Source organism: Glycine max, chromosome 13, assembly GCF_000004515.6.
Source record: "Glycine max cultivar Williams 82 chromosome 13, Glycine_max_v4.0, whole genome shotgun sequence".
Taxonomy (NCBI): Eukaryota; Viridiplantae; Streptophyta; class Magnoliopsida; order Fabales; family Fabaceae; genus Glycine; species Glycine max.
Window position 1 is genome coordinate 566,154 of NC_038249.2, and position 22,162 is coordinate 588,315.

Below are 22,162 nucleotides of genomic sequence, written 5' to 3' on the forward strand. Positions count from 1 at the left end.
ATGACACATCAATACCATTCCCAACACATTAAGAATTATAAAATAACTCAAACGATGTGTCTTTAAAATTAAAGGAATCCAAAAGGTACGAGTCTGGAAACAGAAATCAAGTTTTGAGAAAAACTTGGCACATAAAAGGTCCTTTCTAATTTCAAAATAAAGAAACTACTTAAAGTTAAAATGCAAGTTCCAATAGCCTCCATAGGATAGCCTAGCTTATTGCCTAATAAAATGTTTTGCTCACTTCCCAGTAGTTTCATTAGGCAATATGGATTGTAGATCTTGAATCAATCCCCCAGGTGTTAATATTAACACTAGTTATATTAGATTCATAACATACTAATGAGATTGATTTACCTTTCTTCTCAAACCATTGATGGAATATAGGATAATTCTTCTTCATGTGTCCCTTCTTTTTACAAAAGAAACACTTTGTCACCTTCTTAATATCAGTTTGAGATGGTATTTTACCATTCCCCTTCTAATTAACTTGAGACTTAGTTGCTTTGTTCTTCCCACAAGCAGTTGTCAGCAATGCATTCTCACCCATCTCCATTACAAGCCTTTCTTCTTCTTGAACACACATTGTCATTAATTCATTGATAGTCCATTTGTTCTTATGTGTGTTGTAGGAAATCTTAAACGACTCATATTCCAGCAGAAGGGTGTTCAAAATGAAGTGCACCAGAAAGGACTTAGACATATCAACCTCTAGTTTCTTAAGTTGAGCTGAAATATCTCACATTTACATTATGTACTCACACACACCTTTTACATTGGTGAGTCGGAGAGAAGAGAACTTCATGATCATGGTGCTTGCTAAAGTCTTATTTGAAGTGATGTTCATTAATAACCTTAAGCAAGTCTCGGACCTTTTCATGTTGGTCGACAAAACTACGTATCCCAGCCAAGATTTTGGTCTTAATGAACATCACAATGAGCCAGTTGGATCACTCTCACCGCTCATATAGCACAACAACAACTGGGCTATTATTATCAATGATTACAGGTGGTTCGTCTTTCCTTATAGCATAGTCTATGTCCATCCACCCCAATTGTAGAAGAATTCTCTCCTTCCATATCTTATAGTTATCTCGTTTGAGTTTGGAAACATCACATTGAATATCAAACAAACTAACAGTTTGAGGAGCTGCAAAAATCCAAAGGCTTATGTTAAAATTTGAGGCATATTAATCTTAATGGTATGTTTTACCAATGTAAACATAACATAAAATTAAATCTTGTGACATAAAAATTGTCTGTGGCTAAATTTTTAATTTCATAAGAAACAATTAAACTTTATGATAAAATAATCAAATTACATACTAAAATTCATGTTTTACGGGTACAACATGAAAATAATTTGATTTTTTTATCACAAATATTTACTTTATGATAAAACTGACAAATTATACATACTTCATGATCCCTATAGGTAAACCATGAAAAATAATGTCATTTTATCCCAATTAATTATGAAAATATAATAAAATTTTCTATGGGATAAAATTCATTATATAAAGTACAATTAATCATAATATTATGTTTAATTCCTTATATGATCTTTAAACAACTTAATATATAATTTTAATCAAATTATAGATGTTGTGGTTAACCCATAATAAACAAAATTATAAAGATCACTTAGACATAAAACTTAATCTTATGAGAATAAATCATATTAGGCATTTCAAGATTAACATATAATACAATGATGAATAAAATTCTCATATAATTTCATAATTGAAACATATATATGCACATAATAAATTTTTTCTAGAATACATTCATACATAAAATAAATGAAAAATTCATAAATTGGAATGGTGAACAAAAACACATAAGGTTATAAGATATGAAAAACTAATAAATTTCAAAAAACCTTAAATGAATTAATGGCTCATGCGAGTTCCAAAAATCTATAGGTTGTTGGGTTTGAAACCCAATACCAGTGCAAAAACCAAGGTCAGTCCTTACTCATTTGGGCATCATTTTGCATGATTCAAAAGCCAAAAACAAGAAAATAAACCAAATAAGGATTTCTAATCTTATTTTTAACAAACAAGGCTCCAAACACCAAAAAAAAAATTAATCCAAAAAATACCAAAAACCGAAAATTGACAAGGCAGAGGCAACTGAGGCTCGCGGAAAAACAAACAAATATACCTCCAGCCATTGCCATGAAAGAGCTGACTTGTTTTGGTTCTTCCAAGCTCTCACTCTCTCGATAGATGGTGTATTAGATGAAAATGAAAGATGTGAGCTCATGACCAAATACATGTACTATATATAGGCATTCTACAATGCATTTAGTAGGCATTATTAACAACTAGTAGCCATGACCACTCATTAGTATAGTCATTCAATATTTAGCTTTTCAACTCCAAAACTAATGAAGCATTTTTCAAAATGTATAAACCAAATTATTATAGTGATGACAAAATCAAGTTGCTTGTCACGCACAAAAAATTTTCCTCCACCATGTCAATACCTCCCCTAGATCTACAAATTCAGCAATCTCCTCCGTTCATTGAGCGGGACATTCAAACAGGTTTCAACTCCAAATCAGCAAATCTGGCCTGAAAAGCTCGATTGCGGCGCGACAATTTTGTAGAAAAATATTATTGTGATAGGGTTTTACATTAGCGGTTACAATATATATATATATATATATATATATATATATATATATATATATATATATATATATTGTAACCTAGCTGCTAGTATGCACTCTCTTGTACTTTTTTTCAACATGGTGAATTGCTTCTCTGTCCATGGTTTTTTCCCAAAAGGATTTTCCACGTAAAATTTGCGTGTTAATTGTTCTTTCTTTTATCTCTATTGCACATCTTATTTTACAGTAGTTTTACCATGATATTCCTTTCTCCCAAAGCCTTTAGTGTTGCAAGAAATAGCATTGAGGAGGGTGAAATCAAAAGAAGGAGAAGGTGAAAGGTGGTAACCGTCTACGTGAAAGGAGGAAGAATAGGGGAATGAGCGTTTATTTTAATTTTCTTTGAGTATGGAAGCTTCTCTTCCATTTTCTGTTTTCTAACGTTAGTTTGAATTTGAAATAAGAAAGAGTAAAGAGATAAAGGAGGAAGACATTTTGATAAAAGGAGGTACAAAGTTGAATTTGTTACTTGTTTAGTTTTTTGTTTTACTTTTTTATTTTTTTTTTAAATGAAAATGTATGAGAGGGTGACACGTGTCTTCAGTGGATATGATTTTATTAACAGTAATATTTCGAATTTGAAATAGAAAAGAGTAAAGAGATAAACACTACTAGAAAAGAGGCCTTCTACGACACTGATTTTACGACGATTATACGAAAACCAATGTCATAAGTAAAGTGGTGACATTTTTGTAAATAATTATAATTTTTTTAAAGACGATTTCCTCAAAATCGGCTTAAAAAATACTTTACGACATCAGTTTTAAAAAACCGTCTTCGAAAACATGTTTTCTCACTCTCTCTGATGCTAATGTGACACGTTTTAATTGGGTTAGCTTGGACAACCCTAAATCTCAATTTTTCTTCTACCCTCACTCTTCCATTATCATTGTTGTCATATTGAGAGAGGGGGAGAGAGAAGAAATAATGAAGTTTAACCCTAGGGTTTCCTTAAGTCGTCGCAAGAGCCACAATGTTCACTTCATTGTTCCATCGAGCGTGCGCCGCGTCCTGATGAGCACGTCTCTCTCCATTGATCTTCGGTCGAAGTACAATGTGCGATCCATTTCAGTTCGCAAGGACGACGAGGTTAATGGCTCCAAGTCTATCGTCGCAAGTGGGTCATCCACATTGAGCACATCACCCGCGAGAAGGTTAACGCTAACGTTGGGATTCACCCTTCCAAGATTGACGTCACCAAACTTCGAATGGACAAGGGCAGCAAATCCTTGCTCGATCGAAAGGCCAAGGGTTGTGCCACTGCTGACAAGGAAAAAGGTACCAAGTTCGCTCCTGAGGATATCATGGAGACCGTCAATTAGTTTCTCTCCTTTTTTACCCTCACTATACTTTTTATTTAATTTTTTTGTTGTTGCTACTATTTGGAACTTGGATTCAGTTATATTTATTGTTTCTTGTGTTTTTTTTATTTGGTAGTTTTAGGGTCTTGTGGTTTTGATCTTAAGGGTTCAGGTATTGTGAGACCTTTTTGTTTTGTTTAATTTAATCAAATGTTTGTCATTATTACTGTTTTGTCTACTGCATTTACTGTTTTTTAGCTGTTTTCCCTTTGTGACAGTCATATTTCTACACGATTTTGATGGATTTAATGGGTTTTAGAGTGTTGCGTTAGTGAAGAGAGGAAGAGAACGTGGGTGGTGGTTCGCATTCCAGTTTGAAAAGCATTCTCTAGCATGGTAGGTCTGCTTATGATGCATGGTTCAGCTTTGCCTCAAATCAGGTAACAGGATATGAGTCCATGAGAGTGTCAATCACTCTCATCATTGGAACTTAGATTGTATGAGAGAATTTTGGTTTGATTACCTTTTATTGGGGTTACAGGGACAGTCGTGATTTTGTTGTCATCTTTGATAGTGTGCATTTGATTAGATAAATTGAGATATTTGGAGCTTGCTATGCCACCACAGTGTTCGTACCTTTATTTCACAACTACAGAATTTGGTCTTTCCTTGGCCTAGGTATGACCACATACACAACTTGGTACATGACCATTGCAGCCATTGCTCATGGCCAGGTAAGCAATGCCAAGTACAGTGGTCTTTATTTCTTTAGCGGGGCCTCTCTTATTTGAAATAGTACAGAAATTACACTGTCATGTGTCATCATTTGCAGACTATTAATGCTTTAAAAGTAATAATTGTGCCACTGATTGCCTGTTCTTCTTGTTGGTGAGGTTCTTTTTGTTGGTGAAGAAAATTGAAGAGGTGCTACGGTAGGACGAAATTGAATTACATCAGGAGGCATCTTTGCTTTTTTCTTTTTCCCCTCACGCTCTTTGATTATTATTAGTTTCAATATTACAATGTTACATTATATATATATGCTCTTTGATTATTATTCTTTTTCCCTTAAGGGATGCTTTACCCTTGTTTCAGGTGTTACCTTTCTTTTCTTTCAGCTGCTGCTTGTTACCTAGCTGTTGTGATTGCCTTTCCGTAATTGAGCTGCAGAAGGAAAAAAACTATGTGTGCCTCTATAAGGTTCTTCCTTTTTGTTTTTAAATTTTTTCTGGGTTGCTGACATGGATCTTGAAGATTGGTTCTTTGTCAAAATTTCTCTTTGGTGCTTGTTTGGTGATTGAGTAAGCTTGAAGAATGTTTGCAGGAGGTTAGTGTGTCTTTTTCAAACTTCAATTCATGTCACTCTCATTTCATATTTTATTGGTGTGCTTTTTGATTGATGATTAGTTTTACTTTTCTCTTTTCTAATATCAGATTTTTGCATTAAATAATGTTTTGAGTGCAATTAATAGACACCTGGAGAGAATCATATAAATGAGAGAGAAGTTTATATATATAATAAATATCTGGTATGATAGAAAAAGGGTATAAAAAAATAAAAAGAATAATAATATTTTTTTTTCTAATCAGATACAAAAAGAATAATAATACAACTTTGTTAGAGGAGTATGTGAATATATTTGATGTAAGAAACTCTCAATCAATTTGTACTCTTTTTGATTAATTGCTTTCTGGTTTGTGTATGCTTACAATTAGGAAAAGTAACTTCAAGTTGTCGCATAACCTTCGTTTATGTTCCATTTTCATCCCTTAGCAGACCACTAGAACCTACATTAGTGTTTAATTTGATCCAATATGGAGGTGGAGGCATCCAGCAAGTCTGTAAATTTTCCGAAGTACAATATTGGGAAATGCTAGTGGAGTTGGCATATCTCTAGCTATTCTATTTTCATGTAGCGGACTGTTTTGATGACTATTAAATCTCAAGTATCATCAATTCAAGTTGACATTCAATTTGATTTATAAATATATTTTAATCTGATCATTTTGATTTTCTAAGTTACAACTTAATTCTTCAAAGTCTATGTTTTGTTATTTTTTGCTCTATATGTTAACCATAGAAGGCTCATTAGCACAAAAGGGCATCCTCAAAAGTCCAGCACTCCTTAAGGTAATTAAATTAAGCCTATTGCTTTGCATATACACTTAAAATGAATCTCATACATGTCATATAATATTATGACCCTTAATTTGCTATAATCATCAATTCGTTCTCTGCAAGCAAAATGAAACACCATCATGTTTGTTCTGCGATCGACACTATCCGCAACCCCATCAAGCCCCATTTATCAATTTTGTGTAAAATATTTTTTTATTAAGGTCCTTTTGGACATTGAGTCCAGTATTGTACTTAATTATTATATAAAATATTATTCACCTTCTTTCATTCATTATCCCGCTCCAACAAATAAAAAATGTTGCCAGCTAGTTTAATTTATTAATTTCTCTTTCAATGTTTAAATTTACACTACTTAGTTAATATCATGCACATTTTAAATTTTATAGTACAAATCTAATTATTAACATTTTAATTGGTTATCTTGAGTCACAGACAAGGTTAGTTGAAGGCAAAGCTTCTCAAACCATTTTCCAACCAAAATTTCGTAAAATGAAGCTGATTTTTTGTCAGGTTATCTTATGGCACAATCATCATTATTATTCCTTACTTAATGTATATATAAAGACACACTACTACAATTTTTAGATTTAACATCGCACGGTTAACATCGGTTATTCACAAAACCGATGTTAACAAAAACGCGGTGACATTTTTGTAAATAAGTAGACTTAGTTAACATCGGTTTTTCTGAAACCGATGTTAACTACTCGATATTAACATCGGTTATTTAAATAACTGATGTTACTATGGAGTAGTTAACATCGGTTTCAGAAAAACCGATGTTAGTATGTCATTGTTAACATCAGTTTGGTAAAAACCGATGTTACCTAGTTGATGTTAACATCGGTTACTTTTATAAAACCGATGTTGTTATCATTATATATTAAAAATATGAAATTGCACAACCCGCACGCTCGAACCCTATCGTTCTTCTTCTTTCTCCTTCTGCTTGAGTTCGTCTTTGTCGCAAACTGGCCTGCACTTCCGTGACTGCAACCACATTGTGGAGTTCGTGTTTGTGGAGTTCGTCTCTGCCACTTATCGATTGAGGTACGTCCTTTCATTTTAACATTAGGCGTTCGTCATTTTAACATTTGCTTACTTTCGCAACTCGAAGAAAACTAGGAAAGGAAAGAGTCCCAGAAAGGGTGGGAATCGATTTTGGAAGTCCATTGTGGTTCGCGTTAAGACTCCTAGGGCGTTCTTCTTCTTTCTCCTTCTGCCTGAGTTCGTCTTTGTCGCAAGCTGGGCTGCGCTTCCGTGACTGCAACGACATTGTGGAGTTCGTCTTTGTGGAGTTCGTGTCTGGCACTTATCGATTGAGGTATGTCCTTTCGTTTTTACATTAGGCGTTTTTCGTTTAACATTTGCTCACTTGTTGGCCTCTTGATGACCTCCCCAAAGAAAATTTCTCTGAATGGAAACAATCTTGTGCACCACTTTTTTGGGAAACTTAAAAAAAGATAGTAAATATATAGGTAAGGCTGATAAAACTGAATTAATGAGAGTGATTCTGCCCCCCATAGATAGGCTTCTTTGCTTCCATTTTGCAAGTTTGGTTTCAAACTTCCTTATAATAGGCTGCCACACAATCCCTTGAGTTGTGGAACTCAACGATTGCTTCTGCTTATGGATTTCATGGTCAAGGACAAGAAGCAATCAAGGTTTTCAATGAGATGGAACAAGAAAATCTGCCAGAAAGTGAAGTAATATTCTTAAGGTATTTAGATGGGCATATATGTATTTCTATGGTTTTGTGCAAGGTTGATTGCTATTTGTCTATCTACGTGTTATCAGCTAGTACTATAGTGTATATCGTTGTTTATGGTTCAGATGGCTAACCAAAGAGGAAATGGGTTTTGATTACGTGTCTTGCGGAGGGACATTTGTTGTATGTGAATTTTGGAAGTTTGTATAGCTATTGATTCTGGTATTGGGTCTATTGAGTGGGAATTTAGTGTAAAAGGTGTTTTTGGGAAAGTATGCATGAAAACAACACCTTAAGGGGAATGGCATACAACTGGTTTTGGTAGTTGTTAAAGCCTGTTAGCTTCATAAGTGGGGAGTGCGGGTTGTCTTTTAGAAGATTTTTTGGATTTTTCTTATGCTGCCTTGGTTACCCAGTATTTATGCTTCTTTTGAGTCTAAATACAGTGTAACCTCTGGTGGGTTGTGTAAGGAGTTCTTGGAATCTTTCTTTTATTTTGTGTATGGGTTTGGGTACCCCTTGTACCCCTCATTAATCAATTTTGTCTTCTTTGCTGATAAAAAAAAAAACATAAGGAAAAACATGCATGTAATGTTTACTTTTTTTTTTTGGAAGGCAGAAATTATATAGTATTATTAATAAGAACGCAAAATATACAAAGCAGCTATGCTGCCAGCCTCCCAAAAACACAACTGAAACCCAACACAAAGCCCAACCAAAAGACAAAAACAACCCAGATTAAGCAAAGGCCTCCATAAGGTTGGAAGACCAATGATTAAAAGGGATATTAAAATCTTTATCTCTAGCTTTAGACCAGGACCAAGCTAGGAATAAGGCATCATCCATCACTTTGGAAGATACAAAAGGAATTCCCTGAAAAATCAGTAAGTTCCTATGCTTCCAAATGGCAAAAGTTAAGGCAATCCACCACCCACACCATCTAGGATGGTTTCTTCCTACAACAAAACCATCACAAAATAGACTGAAATGACTTGCTGGAGAAGAAGGGAGGACTCCAATAGCCTGGATCCACCTCAAGGATTCCCACCATAGGCCAATAGTCTGATTGCAGTGGAAAAAAAGATGGCCTGCATCCTCCTGCTCAATATGACAAAGAGGGCAGACAGACTCCTGTAAGTCCACATTTCTTCTATGGAGGTTAGCTCTAGTAGGGAGCCTATCTTTAATAAGTCTCCAGGTGAAAATGGCAGCCTTTGGGGGGATTTTTAATTTCCAAATAAGCTGAAAGTTCCTCCCATCTGAAGCAGGTCTATTTTGATTTGACATAAGCCCATAAGCTGACCTGGTAGAATACATCCCACTAGGATCAGCTTTCCACAACAAGTTATCTTTCAAATGTCTCTGAATAGGATAAGCATTGATCTCTTCCATGAAAGCCACAGCTACTCCCTCCTCATACTCGAATAGGTGTCTCCTCCACTTCAGATCCCAGCTCCAATTATTCTGGGAGAAGCTACCCATGGTGGAAATAAGATCATTCTGCTGCTTACTAATCATAAAAAGCTGAGAATATTTCTGTTGCAAATTGCAATCCTCCCCCAGCCAATTATCTTTCCAAAATCTAATTTTATCCCCACAGCCAGCCTTCCAAGCCATATTTTGATGAATAATCTTGAAGTCATCATGCTGATATAACTTCCTAAGGTCCCTCCACCATTGAGAATCCCAACAATGAACTCTGCCATTCTGCAAGGCTGACCACCCCCCATATTTGGAATTTAGAACCCTAACCCAGAACTGGTTCTGATTAGAATATAAATCCCAAATCCATCTTCCCATCAGAGCTGCATTAAACTTGGGCAGATTCTTGATTCCCAGACCCCCTTCCTTCTTGTGGAGGCAGATGACATCCCATTTGACCCAAGGGATCTTCTTTTGATCATGCTCCCCTCCCCACATGAAGTTCTTTTGCAAAGGGACCAATCTATTAGCTATTCTTTGAGGTAGTTTAAAGAAAGATAGGAGATAAATTGGTAAAGCATTCAGAACAGAATTTATCAAGGTGACCCTGCCAGCCATAGATAATCATTTCTGATTCCATTTAGTGAGTTTAGCTTCAAATTTACTGATCAAAGGCTCCCAAACCACCTGACTTGAAGATTTGACACCAATAGGAATACCCAAGTAATGAAAGGGGATACCCATCTGCCTACAATTCAAAAGCTGAGCAGCTTCATGAGCCCAATTAACAGAATCCCCAAAGATCCCAAACTGACTTTTAGCATAATTAATTTTCAGACCAGAGGCCATCTCAAAGCCTCTAAGCATTGCCTTCAAGACAAGAACATTCTCCCAAGAAGCCTCACCAATAAATACAGTATCATCAGCATATTGGAGGATATTAATAGGCTCCTTTTGTTTCCCAACCAAGTAGCTTCGATAAAGATTTTTCAGAATGGCCTCTCGCATCAAACCAGTGAGTCCTTCCCCCACTATATTGAACAGCAAAGGGGCTAGAGGGTCCCCTCTTCTCAGACCACGAGTAGGGGCAAATTCTTTAGTAGGACTGCCATTAACTAAGATGGAAATGGTTGCTGATTGAAGACAGGCAGCAATCCATTGTCTCCATTTAGTACAGAAGCCTAATCTTGACAGCATATAATCCAAGAAAGACCAAGATACAGAATCATAGGCCTTTTCAAAATCCACTTTGAAGACCATGACTGGTTGCTTTCTCTTCAAAGCTTCCTCAACCACCTCATTAAGGATCAGAATTCCATGAAGGATATGTGTATCCTTTATGAAGGCTGATTGCCTTTCATCAACAATACCAGAAATGACACTCCTCAGCTTGTTTGCCAAAAGCTTGGCTATGACTTTATACATACACCCAATGAGAGAAATAGGCCTGTAATCATTTAAAGATTGAGGATGACTTGTTTTAGGAATAAGGGCCATGAAGGAAGCATTGCTGCCTCTAGGAAACCTTCCATGAAAGTGGAATTCATCTACAAATCTCCTGAATTCAGGTTTCAAAACCCTCCAAAAAGCCTTAATAAAATTGAAATTAAATCCATCGGGTCCCGAGCATTTGTCTCCACCACAACTCCAAATAGCCTCTTTAATCTCTTGGTCAGAAAAAGGGGAAGTGATCCCCTCTTTTTGATTCAGTTGTCTTAACTCCTCCCACAAAATTCTTTTCCCAGCTAGATCACAAGGGGCATAGACATTGACTATGAAAAGTCTCTGGTCTTCACTAACCCATCTCCCATCTAAAAATAAAAAGCTATGGCCTTTAATTCTCCTTTCCATATGAAAAGCTGAATTGTTCCATAAACAAAGTAAACCACCAGCTGCCTAAACAGAGGGGACACTGTCCCAAGAAACAGTGGAATCCCCCCACATTGACTGACAAACGATTTTATCAAATTTCTCCCTTTTTGTCTCTTGAATACACACAAGATCAATCTTATGAATTAAATTGAGCCTCCTTATAGCAGCCCATTTAATCCCCCTTCCCAACCCTCTAGAGTTATATGATAGGATAATCATGATTGATGATTCTTGATACCCCTCTCAACTGCCACAGATTTGTCTCTCTGCTCCATCTGAATCATCAAATCCCTGACCATAGGTGAGGCCCATGTCACTGACTAGAGCCATTTGATTTTCCAGGGAAGCCTGGTTACAAATGTTGGCTCTCGGGTCCTTCTTGCAAGCTTTCAGACAAGCCTCATAAGGCTGAGGGGTTGTTTCCTTGGGAGGTTCCAGAACAGATTTGGCCTCTACATTATAGTCCTTAGTTTCCTTTCTTCTAACATAATACTTCATAACAGAGTTAATTGGGCCTAGTGTTTGCTGGCCCAACTCCCCCCTTCCTTTTGAATATTAGAAGGTCCTACGGATAAAGGAGTTGGAGTCTCCAAACAATTAGATTGACCCCTTCTACGGGCTAAGCTTTCCTTAAAAGGACCTGTTATTTTCTTTTCTCCCTCCATAATACCAGCTTTGGCACCAGACAAGACCACCAAGCCTTTTTGCTTCTGATCCATTTATGCCACCTCGATAACTTCTTCTTTCTGCTCCTCCACTGCACCCCTTGGGCTCAGACTAGCTTTTTCCATTTGCATGTCTACACAGCTCCCACTGCACCCCTTGTTTACCTACAATCGGATTATGTGGTACCTTTTGTTTATGCCCCCCCTCCCCCCAGTTAGTGGATGCTTGTTGAACAAATCTCAATATAGAATCCAATTAGTAATTGCAATAAACAAAAGGACAAGAACCCATTTTTCGTTTGGGGATTGTCTTCTAACGAAATGCTTCTCCTTGAATGAATTCAATAAAAACAGAAGCATTTGGGGAAATGACAAAATGCTTGTCCAGGACTAAATTGAACCAAAAACCCAGAGTTCGAGTCAAGTGTGATAGGACTATAGGAGTGTATGCCAAATCCAAATCGGGGTTGGGGGGTTTGAAAATTTAACTGCGATGGAGAGTGATTAGTGGTCGTATCAAACCAAAGGTAGCGTATGATTTTGATTCGTACCTGCTGCCAAAAATGACAATGTGGAAATCGCTTATAGATTCATTGGGTAGAGTGGAATCACATGAAATAAAAATAAATTGGAACAAAAATTTTAAATTAAAATAAAATGTAAAAATATAAGTATTAGTACACTAGGCTTTTTCTTTTCTTAGCACTAGAATTAAATGTGCAATTACTGACCATAGGAACCTCCATATTTAGAGATATACCTATATATCATTCCACATTATATATCCTTGGCTTGAGATCCATTTCCTTCCACATTTATGACAGCCCATCACTTAACCTTCACACCTCCTACTCAGTTGTATTTCTCACTTCATGCTAGACCTTTGTCCTTGCATACTCTCAAATATTCACTTTTTGATGGTTCTATCCTAAAGAAAACTCAAATTTTCTCATAACATAGTTGTCATGCAAAGAACTACAAGTTAGTGACAGTGTGACATTTAATTTATTTATTTTTTGTTAATATATTGATCATATGCTTTTGTTAATTTAATTGAACAGACATTAGGTTACTCAAGTAAGATCATCAAGGCTGCCAGTTACATTGTCCCTCCTTTATCAGGGCTCTCAAAGGGTAATTCATTTCAGTGGCCTTTTTAATCAATGGGTAGAATATAAAACTGTAATCTCTATTCAGTGAAAGAAAGATGGAAGCAATTGCCTTGTTAATTTGGTTGTAGTTTGGGTGAAGTGGCATGATATGGACAAGAAATAATTATATTGCTTTCTTTTGGTGAAAAAATTATATTGCTGTGAACGATGTTGAAGTAATTTTTGAATTTGGGTGATGAGGGAGCATTGATGAAATCTAATTTTTTATGCAGTGAGTACTAAATGATTCATATTTTAAGACTGAACTTTTATATCTAATCACAAATAAAGTTAAATAAAATAGATACTCTTAAGGTCCCTTGGTTCAGCTTGCTATTAAATCACCTTGTCTTGTTAGCTACTAATTGCATTTCATATTTTATTAGGCCCATCCCTTGTACTTAGAAAATAGGATTCTGCTCCAAAGCTGGTCTGATTGGTGAACAATCATTGATGTTTTTGAGTTCACTTAAGTTGGTCTTGCGGTCATTGTTGGAAAGTGAATTGTGCTGAAGCCTCGAACTCAGGTATTTATATGTTTTATTCGAAAACTACTATCAAATTGTTTGTATGCATTACTGGTATACTTTTAGAACTGTTTGATATAGGATCACCAGTTGTTAGTCCTATACAACATAAATTGCAATGCCATGAAAGTAGTATTTATTGAAAAATTTGGAAAGTAAATAACAAATAATGAATTTGCAAGCCCAATACCATTGTTTGGTAGATAAATTGATGTATTTGTTTGACTAACTTATCTAACATCTAATGAGTATCTGTCAATAGTCCTCCCTTAAAGCTATCTTTGAAATGCAGGTTGTGCTGTTCACACACACACACAGAGCCACACACACACCCACATACACACACACAACCACAGACACACACACACACCCACAGACCCATACACACACACACACATACACATACATAGACACAACGACACACACACACAGCCACACACACATACACATACATAACCACACACACAGACACAACGACACACACACACAGCCACACACACATACATATACAAGACCACACACACACACACACACAACAACAACACACACATACACTTACATAACCACACACACACACACCTACATACCCACACACACACGCACACACACACACACACAACCACAAACACAGACAGCCACACACCCACACACGCACACACACATACACAGACTGCAACACACACACACACACACACAACAGAAAGTTGAAAATACACACAAAAAATTTGAAGTTATAGCAAAGCACAGGTAAAATCAGTAAATCTGTCTATACCATAGATATTTATGGGGAGGGGAAGAGGATAACAATCCAATTACAACCTTAAGCTGTGGAAAGAAACATCCACGTCAATTTAATTACATTCCATTTAACTAATGTAGTAAATAGAAGGATATGATATGTATCCATCTTCAATATTATTACCTTGAAGAGTTTCTTGCACTCCTTGTACTCCTCTTGATTGACTCAATTCTCTGAAGCCTTATTTGCTCTACAAACTTAGCAATGAACTCATCAGCCTTCTTATCCACATCTAGTCCTTCATCACCATCTGTTTTTGAACTTTCTCCACCGATAACAGATGGACCCTTTCCCTTGTCATTGTTCTGAGCAACGGTTCTTCCTCCTTCAACGTCTTAGTCCTCGGTTTCTATGTCATCGTCGTCATCATCATCGTCAGATTCCACAAGAAGACTTTCTTTCTCAGCTAGCTGTGACACAAGAGGCACGCTTGCATGCCCCATGAACTTGTTACTTCTAAACAATGTGCCTTGCATGGATTTATTTTCTTCATGACTTTTCTTTCCCACTGGTGTGGTTCTCTCACTTGTGAAGCTTCTCTTCAACTCCTTATTAAAGGAAGGTGCTTAGTTGGATGAACCATCAAACCTTGGCTTCATGAACATTGATTTCTGAAACATTGTTGGTGGTGGTGGCGGAGGTGGTGGAGGACAAGACTTGTAGAAGCCCTTCTTCCTCACCGAATCCTCTGCGTTTGAAGACAACATTATAACATAAGTGTTTGAAGACAACATTATAACTTCAGCTCTTCTATTGGAATTGCTTGAAAATCCTTGAGAAATTGTTGACCTATTTAGAGATTGAACATCTGTATCAACACCATCAGCTTCAACTTCTGCATTTCTATTTGAATTGATTGAAAAACTTTTGAAGGTTGTTGACCTATTTAGATATTGAACATCAGCATCAACATCAACATCAACAGCTTCAACTTCTGCTTTTCTATTCGAATAGCTTGAAAATCTTTTAGAACTCATTGACATGTTCAGAGATTGAACATCAATATCTTCTTCAGATAAGCGAGATTTCAAGCTTCGAATGGGCAAAAGCAGAGGCTTCTCCCCACTCTGGTCATCAAAACTAGAATACTTTTGCAACTGTGAAGCAACAACAACAACCACAGGTTCGTTCCTGTAGTGTTGGTTGCTCCAAGTTTGGACTTTTGTTTCATCAGACTCGACAGGGCTCTCACCCTCGTCCTCGAAAAAAGAAGAAACCTAAAGGAACCTTGACACAAGAGTTTGTGCAGTGCCAAACCTGAAGGAACCACAAACACACCCACACACACACATATACCCAACTACAATAATAAAGCATAAGCACCCTTCAAACCCATCATTTTAAATTAGTTACATAATCAACTGCTGATGTCTATATTTGTCTGTAATTGAATTTTACCTTTTGTATGTTCTTGTATGTGATCAGTGTAATTTGCTATATAAACAACTGTTGTTCATGTTGAGTGAACCTTAGATTCCCGTTTGAGACTGAATGCAATGACTCTTGCAGATAGTTTGCATTAGTCATTGTATTTAGTCTTGAATTGTCCGTTTGGACAATTTGGGGAGACTGGTATTTTTATGTTAGATTCATTCATGAAGGTTATTACTATTTTCATTAATTTGATTAAATTTCGGTTCAATGCATTTCAAATTGTTCTCTGAGTGTATACTTGATTATCGGGAAATTCATTTCAGCGATGTCATGTCGTGTACTTGGAGACCAATTTGAAATGCTGCCGAAATTTAGTCAAATTTTTGTAAATAATGGTAACCCTGACGTTTGAAGCTAACATAAAAGACAGTTTTCCTAAATGGGATAGGGTCACACCTATAAATAAAAAGTGAGATTTTTATGCATGGAATTGCTTAGATGGATCCAAGTTGGATGAATGAAAGTCGCATGAGCCCAGAATATGAGGATGGCATCGAACAGTTCTTGCAATTTGCTTCAGAAAGAGGTCGACCGAATGAAGAAGGAAAATATTATTGTCCTTGCATCAACTGTTTGAATGGAAGACGAAAATTACTCGATGACATACGAGACCATCTATTATGTGATGGGATTAAGAAGAATTACACGACATGGATATGGCATGGTGAAGTCACAGACATGCAGAGTGGGTCCCAATCTGAACCGTTTGATGTAGAAATGGGAGATCAGTTAGAGGACATGATTCGTGACCTTGGACAAGAATCTTTCCAGCAAGCACACGCCCCTGTGTATGAAGGATTGCAGAGTGATTCTAAGAAGCCTTTGTATGCAGGGTGCAAGAATTCCTTAACCCTGTTGTCTGTTGTGTTAAGTCTGGTTAATGTGAAGGTCAGGTATGGGTGGAGTGACAAAAGTTTCACCTCACTGCTTGAGGTAGTGCACAATCTGCTTCCAGAGGACAACACGTTGCCTAAAAGTTACTATAAGGCGAAAAAGATATTGTGTCCGATGGGTATGGAGTATCACAAGATTCTTGTTTGCCCCAATGATTGCATACTGTACAGGCATGAATTCCAAGAAATGTCCAAATGCCCTATCTGTGGGACTTCACGGTACAAAGTGAAGGATGAAGAAGAAAGCAGTTCTGATGAAAACTCCAACAAGGGCCCCCCAGCGAAGGTTTTGTGGTATCTTCCAATCATTCCAAGGTTTAAGCATCTTTTTTCCAATGAGAATGACGCAAAAGACCTTACATGGCATGCAAATGGAAGGATTTCTGATGGAATGGTCTGTCATCCGGCTGATTGCTCACAGTGGAAGAAGATTGATGGTTAGTATCCGGATTTTGGGAAAGAGCCAAGAAATCTTAGACTTGGACTAGCCAGTGATGGAATAAATCCATATGGCACCTTAAGCACTCAACACAGTTCATGGTCAGTTCTGCTAGTAATTTACAATTTGTCTCCTTGGTTGTGCATGAAGTGAAAATACATGATGTTGTCTATGATGATATCGAGCCCAAGATAGCCAGGAAATGACATTGATGTTTATCTAAGTCCGTTGGTTGAAGATCTGAGAAAGTTGTGGGACGAGGGGGTTGTAGTGTTTGATGCGTTTCGCAAGGAGACCTTTGAAATGCGTGCAATGCTTTTTTGTACCATTAATGACTTTCCAGCATATGGGAATCTCAGCGGTTATAGTGTTAAGGGTCATCATGCATGCCCCATCTGTGAAGAAAACACAAGTTATATACAACTTAAACATGGGAGAAAAATAGTCTACAGTAGGCATCGCCGCTTTCTAACACCCAATCATCCTTACAGACGACTGAAAAAAGCTTTTAATGGAAGTCAAGAGCATGATATTGCGTCAATACCGTTGACTAGTGAGCAGGTATATCAGCGGGTTCAACACCTAAATACTATATTTGGGAAGACCCAAAAGAAGGATAAAAGTCAGAGTTGCATATGGAAGAAGAGGTCCATTTTCTTTAATCTTCCGTACTGGTGTGATCTTGAAGTTAGACATTGTATTGATGTTATGCATGTGGAGAAAAATGTTTGTGACAGTGTGATTGGGATGCTCCTTAACATTCAAGGCAAGACGAAGGATGGCTTGAATACCCATCAAGATCTAGCTGATATGGATATACGATCACAGTTGCATCCAAGGTCTGATGGGAAGAAAATTTACTTGCCCCCAGCCTGCCATACTTTGTCCAAGAAGGAGAAGATAAGTTTTTGTCGGTGTCTTCGTTGGGTGAAGGTTCCACAAGGATACTCTTCAAATATTAAGAGCCTTGTGCAGTTGAAGGAGCTTAAGCTTTTAGGGTTAAAGTCTCACGATTGTCACGTGCTCATGCAACAATTGTTAGTTGTGGCTATACGAGACATCTTGCCAAACAAAGTCAGGTTAGCGATAACTCGCCTGTGCTTTTTCTTCCATGCTATATGTAGCAAAGTCATTGATCCTGTCAAGTTTGATGAGTGGGAAAATGAGGCCGCAATTATACTGTGCCAGTTGGAGATGTATTTTCCCCCTGCTTTCTTTGACATCATGATTCACTTGATTGTGCATCTGGTCAAAGAAATCAAATGGTGTGGTCCTGTTTATCTACGGTGGATGTACCCGGTTGAGCGATACATGAAGATCTTAAAAGGGTATACAAAGAATCTATATCGTCCATAAGCATCTATTGTTGAGAGGTACATTGCAGAAGAAGCCATTGAATTTTGTTCAGAATACTTAGAGAAGGCTAAACCTGTTGGCCTTCCTGAGTCTCGGCATAATGACAGAGTGGGTGGTAAGGGTTCAAGAGGACTGCATGTGATCACTCCAAGTGTAGAAGATTTGTTACAAGCTCACTTGTATGTCTAGAACAACAGTAATGAAGTTTTGTCATACATAGTTAAGCATGAAGCTTTAGTCAAACAGAATAATCCGAAAATGTCAAAGAATTAGGTGTTGAAAAAGCATAACAAGACTTTCTATGATTGATTTAAAGATACAATCTTTGCAGATGAGAATGCTTCAGAAACATTAAGAAAGCTAGCAGATGGGCCTAAAAGAAATGTTATAACCTGGCAAGGATACGACATAAACAGGTATTCATTTTACACAAAGCACAAGATGACAAAAGTACAATGCAGAACAGCGGGGTCACCCTAAGGGCTGAACCCCAACACTTTGCAAGTGTCAATGACACCAATCCCTGTGTAGCTTCCATCCCTTACTTTGGGTTCATTGATGAAATTTAGGAGCTTAACTATGTGAAATTTACGGTATATGTTTTCAAATGTAAATGGGTTGACAGCAACACCGGTGTGCGCACCAATGATATAGGATTTACGTTGGTAGACCTAAAGAAACTTGGTTACCACAATGACCCTTTCATCATGGCAGAACAAGCTAGACAAGTATTTTACGTGCAAGACCCTTGTGATGAAAGGTAGTGCATGGTTCTGCAGGGCAAAACAATTGGTGTTAATGTAGAAGATGATGATTCATACATGGACACCTATGTTAGTCCTTTGACTGCTCAAATCACTCCTAACGTTGTTAGAGAAGAAGAAGCTGACGACGTTCATGCTAATCGAAATGATCATGATGAAGGAGAATTGATTAGCATCGTCTAATGTAATTTTCTACAGAGACAGAGGTCACCAAAGCAAGTAAGTGACAGCTACATTTTTCTCTGATTGAGGCATCGGTATTTTGTTTTAGATGGTATCCTTAGGACTTCATGCAGCTCATGTTTGTCGCCAGTTTCATCATCCACCACCATTTTCTTCTCTGTCTTCTCACATTTATTGTTGTTAAACCCATATTTATATTTTCTTCCCTTCATGTCTTGTTTTATCACAACTTTAGCCGAATCTTGTAACTTCAGCACAGTTGAATCTCCTATCTTATTCTCCAATGACACGCTTTGATGGCCTGTATCTCTTTTCTTCGTATGTTCTAGTCCTTTAGCTTCATAATGCATAAAGCAATCTGAATTTTCCAATGATCACCAAAGGCTTCTACATCAGCATTGACACTCTCCACCCTCTTTGGTTTATGCTTATGTGCTGCATTTCGTGCTTCCTCCTTATAAATCTCATATTTATTAGAGGTTGCACTAGAACAATCAGCACCAATTTGTGCTTCTTCCTCGTCTACCAGCTCAATATCTTTCCTTTCAACTTTTGTTTTGTAAATTACAGTGTAGTTTACAAAAGCAAAGCTGAAACGAAAGATATTGAGCTGGTAGAGGAGGAACAGGCACGGATTGGTGTTGATTCTTCTAGTGAGACCTCTAATAAATATGAGAATTATAAGGAGGAAGCACGGAATGCAGCACAAAAGCATAAACCAAAGAGGGTGGAGAGTGTCAATGCTGATGCAGAAGCCTTTGGTGATGACTGGAAAGTTCAGATTGCTCTATGCATTCTGAAGCTGAAGCACTAAAACATATGAAGAAAAGAGATACAGGCAATCAAAGTGTGTCATTGGAGAATAAGACAGGAGATTCAACTGTGCTGAAGATGGGAAATTCGGCTAAAGTTGTGATAAAACAAGACATGAAGGGAAGAAGGCATAAATATGGGTTTAACAACAATAAACGTGAGAAGGCAGAGAAGGTAAGGGTGGTGGATGATGAAACTGGCGACAAACATCAGTTGGATGAAGTCCTAAGGATGCCATGTACATGTGTATTTCTAAAGATATAGTATTTATATTTCATCACGCATACATTGACTGCTGATTACATGTAATAGACTTTTTATATCATGGTTGCCCCAAATCACAATTAAAAAGCACAACTAAATCACTTATGATCCTGTTTTGATTAATCCTATTTTGTATGTTGTTGTATGTTATTGTATAAAAGATCATGGGTTCTCCACCTGCCTCCCCTCCTCCTCCTCCTCCTCCTCCTCCTTCAGACGCATCGGCTTCGCCATCTGTCATGAAGCGGACACGCAAAGCCTCACGTCTACGATCGTTGTCCACTAGACCACCTGGTGGTGAGAGACCAGTGGTCCATGTTGATCCTGCTACCGGGAAGGCCGACGGTCCCCACAGGAAGAAATTAAGAACATATTTGGGGATTGTGGCGCGTGATAAGGTGGACGTCACCTACGAGAACTGGAAGGAGGTCCCTACTGCTTAGAAGGACCTAATTTGGGAGGATATTCAAGTATCTTTCTTTTCTTATTTGATTTTGTTTAATTAATAGCCAAAAAAATACATTATTGTAACAAATAAACTTTATTTGATGTTGTCAGGCGGAATTTGATATCCCAGAGGCTTCTGACAGTAGGACGAAAAGGAAGTTACTTCAGACCGTGGGGGAGAGATGGAGGCAGTTTAAATTAGACCTCACAAGGAAATGGGCCCTTGCAGTCGATCAGGACGGTGTCGAGGACACTGTCTGTGAGAAATACTGCATCAGCAAGGAAAAGTGGGTCCAGTTTTGTCAAAGTTGGAGAGACCCTTCTTGGGAGGTATGTTCCTTGCCATTTAAGTTTTTTTTCAAAAAACATGATGTTGTTATACTTCATTCTACCAATTCCAAACATTATTGTTTAATTTTTTTAAGATGTGTGCAAGAAGGCACAGGCCATCCAGAAGCAGAATACTGCCCCCCCCACGTTTTGTCTCGTGGGGGTTATGACTATTTCGAGCAGAAGCTCCTGGCTGAGAAGACGAAGAAGAAGCTGGATGAAGCTGCACAGTCAAGAAGCGTTGATGGGGTCATCGACCCTCCATCCCCAGTCAGACGCCACGTGAAGTGGAAGATGGCCCGCACGAAGAAAACAGGGGAGATGACGACTGAGGCCGCAAAAGAAATCGCTGAGAAGATTGTAAGTCATTTTCAACTAACCATTACAATTATATTTCAATATTTTGTGAATGTCATGTACCACTGTTTGTTTTCTGTGCAAGATTCCTTTGAGGAGCAGGCCACACAGGGATCCTTCGTCCCCCATGGACGTCAGGATGTTCTCGCCGCTGCTATTGGACGTTCAGAGCACCCTGGACGTGTCCGTGCTACTGGAGTTGGTGTCACCATCAAGCAATACTTTGGATCGGCTCCATGGACGTCCCGCAGCTCTTCCTCCCTGCCTCCTGACGAATTGCAGCAGCTGACCCAGCAAATCAGGGACTAGCTAGAGGAGTCCATCACAGAGAGAGTGACGCGGCAAGACATGGCATCCTTCAGCCAGATGCAGTCCCAGCTTCAGTCGCAGATGCAATCTCAGGGACTTGCAGTGCCTCCTGACCCTCTGGTTGGTCCCTCCAATCCTCGAGTGAGCACAAAGGAGAGTTGTGTTGATCCCTCAAGAAACGATCCTGAGACGGGTGACTCTGACAGGTGCGGCTTGTACATAGAAGCAGATCCTGCCCGCCTGGTTGCCATGGGAAGAGTTTATGAGGGATCCACTATTGTTCATAACACTCCTTTGTTGCCTAGCCAAGT

General features: G+C 37.9%; 1 long non-coding RNA gene and 1 pseudogene across 1 annotated transcript; both read left to right on the forward strand.

The window, feature by feature from the left end:
* Positions 1-3,604: 3,604 nt before the first annotated feature.
* Positions 3,605-6,759, forward strand: LOC100781559 (60S ribosomal protein L26-2-like; annotated as a pseudogene).
* A 191-nt stretch (positions 6,760-6,950) lies between these two features.
* On the forward strand, positions 6,951-20,753 carry LOC106795524 (uncharacterized). Its single transcript, XR_005887745.1, has 5 exons — positions 6,951-7,168; positions 7,244-7,442; positions 12,847-12,919; positions 13,323-13,463; positions 20,570-20,753. It is a non-coding gene; the product is annotated as an uncharacterized lncRNA (long non-coding RNA).
* Positions 20,754-22,162: the final 1,409 nt, after the last annotated feature.